Genomic DNA, 2753 nt, shown 5'->3' with positions numbered 1-2753 from the left:
TGCGTCCAGTCGCCTCCTCGCGCAATTCCCAGCCGGCGTCGCCCGGTCGGGCTTCTGCCTGGATGCTGAGCCGTGGTGGCGGCTCCAGCCTGTAGCCCCCGCACTGCGGGACGCTAGGCCGACGACTTGGAGATTTAGCGAGATCCTGTCCCAGAAAAACAGAACTCGCTAGCAGTTTGCAGACTTGGTGTTTTTTTGAGACAACATCTTGCCATGCAGTTCAGTCAGGCTGGTCTCGAACTCACTAGCAGTCCCGGCTGGCCTTGAACTCGCAGCGATCCTCCTCCCTCAGCCAGGATGACAGGCGTGTGCCTACACTCCTGGCCAAACTTGATTTCTTATTCAGACCCTTTTCCTGTCACCTGTGACCCTGAAGTTGCTTCGTTGTCCAGTACCGGGCCTTGAACCCATGGCTTTCACACTGAGTTGCACTTCATCCCCTTTTCTTGAGATACAGTTTAAAGTCACATGAGCTCGAATTTGTGATCCTACTTCCTCAGTTTCCCAGAGTGCTGGGATTACAAGCTGAGCCTCCACACCCTGCTATTTAATTTGGGGATGGAGGGGGCTTCTTCCCTTTTTTGTGGTTTCAGTGTGTCAGTACTCTCTTTGCCTATTTTTACTGTATTCTTAACAGGTTAAAATGAGTTGAAGACAGTAAGGACAAAGGGTTTTTCAAATTTAGGATTTCAAAAAGGGGTTTACATGAGAAATAGATCATTAGAAGCATGAAGTCAGCACAAGGCAGGAAAAAATGAAATTTTTGGTTTTTGATACTGTTTGTGGTTCAGTGGCTGTCGCAGCATACTAAAGTGTATTCATATTCATAGTGAATTTTCCACTTACCATACTGCGAAATCCAGGGAGAGAACAGTAAATCTCAGGGACCAGCTTTCATTTAATTGCTATAACTCCATGGAGTAGGTGTTGCCATACATACCTGACCCTTCTGCCTTAGTCTCCCAAGTGCTGGGTTTACTGGCATGTGTCATAATACCTAGTGTAGAATTTCTTAACTAAGCCACACTTTTAAGTGAGCTGGTAGAACAGAGACTGAAATGATGTGTAGCTGTGAGTGGTGATCCTTTATGTATTCATAACAATTTCTTTTTCTTTCGCTAGGTGGAAAATTTGCAGCCAGAAATATCAAACATTGCCAGGCATGTTAACCAAGAAGTTGCACTTTGTGCTCATCAGTTGGGGTGGTCCAAGAGAGTTACCAGGTAAGTGATTTTATGCAGAAATGGAGATGTTCTGTATTGTAGCTTTGGCAAGAAATTTATTCCTTTACTCTTTCATTTCATATCATGCCACTAAAGTATGATAGTTTTTACATATTGGGCTGAAAGCAAAGATAAGAACTTGTTCCTGTTCTGTTGTTTTTGTGGTACTAAGCATTGAACCCAGTGCCTTTTGCATGCTGGGCAAGTATTCTGCTCACAACATCCCCAGCCCTAGGAAATTTGATTTTTAGACAAGGTCTCAGTAAGTTGCTTAGTTTAGCTTCAAATTTGTAATTCTGCTTCCTCAGCCTCTCTGGAGTAGCTAGAATTTCAGGCATGTGCCATCATACCCTTTTTTGGTTTTGTTTTGGCACTGGGAATCAAACTCCAGGACTTCGCGTTTGTGAGGCAGGTGGTGGCACCACTGAGCTAAATCCCAGGCCTACCATGCCCTTTTTTGAGATTGCATGTAGCTCATTTGCCTAGGCTAATCTCACCAAACTTTTTTTTTTTCTTTCTTTTCTTTTTGAGATTGGGTTTCACTGGGTGGTTCAGGCTGATTTTGAACTCACTTTGTAGCCCAGGTTGGTCTTGTCCTGCCATAACAGTTGTCCTGCCTCAGCCTCCAAAGTGTTGGGATTACAGGTGTGTGGTGCCACGTGCAGTAGTCTCAAACTTCTAAGCTCAAGTGATCCTTCTGCCTTTGCAGAGACTACCTTCTGAGACTACCACACCCAGCACTGTTCCTGTATTTGAGGGACTCCATCCCACTGCAAAAGAAAGACTTGTAATCAAGTGATGATGGCAGTGGATACAGCACCTTATGACTTCCCAAAGTTGTCCATATATTTATTTATACACACACACACACACACACACACACACACACACACACACATATCACTATATATATATATCACTACACAGGTGGCCAGCTTTTGAGGAAGGCACATCTGAGGGCTTCCTGGCTGTTTAGCAGTGTTGTTTTAAAGGGCAAAACAATTTGTTAGATCATATACTTCCAGAGGTGTGCTGATGTGGAAGTCTCATCTGTTGGAGACCCAAATTTATTCAGGGACCAAAATAAGCAGCTGTCTCTACAGAAGTAACAGGAAGTAAGCTGGAAAGAATAGAAGGTCCTATAGTGTATACTGTCTTAATTCACTACAGTTTTAATTTGGTTAAATACAGCAAAGCTGTGAATGATTGCCTGACTGCCTTGTACAAAATGTATGATATAAGATAGTTAAAGGTAAGATTGAACTCTTGACCTTTGAGACTAAAAAGAATAGAAGTCATTAATGTGCTAAACAGATTGAAAGAATCACTGTGAGAGAGTTGATTGGAAAGTGTAGACCATTTTGATTGTGCAACAGAGTATACACTGGTGTGTGTTCCAGGACAGAAATGCATTGCTGCAGAAAAATACAGGAAAAGCTCTAGTGCTCAAGTTTTGCAGGCTCGCAGAGGTTGAGTGCAGTATGCTTTCAAATAGTGACTTTTTTTTTTTTTTTTTTTTTTTTTTTTTTT

The 2753-nt window shown here is 42.8% G+C and overlaps 1 protein-coding gene across 1 annotated transcript in view; it reads left to right on the top strand.

Moving 5' to 3' along the window:
* The window catches only part of LOC104853055 (cytochrome c oxidase assembly protein COX18, mitochondrial), a 16496-nt gene that overhangs the window by 1208 nt on the left and 12535 nt on the right, over positions 1-2753 (top strand). Inside the window, exon 2 of the mRNA XM_010610874.3 lies at positions 1123-1223. The gene's annotated coding sequence lies outside the window, so the exon portion shown is untranslated. The remainder of the gene's footprint in view (positions 1-1122; positions 1224-2753) is intronic.

Source organism: Fukomys damarensis, unplaced genomic scaffold (assembly GCF_012274545.1).
Source record: "Fukomys damarensis isolate Sample0158 unplaced genomic scaffold, DMR_v1.0_HiC HiC_scaffold_35, whole genome shotgun sequence".
NCBI lineage: Eukaryota > Metazoa > Chordata > Mammalia > Rodentia > Bathyergidae > Fukomys > Fukomys damarensis.
This window is presented reverse-complemented; position numbering and strand designations above follow the sequence as displayed.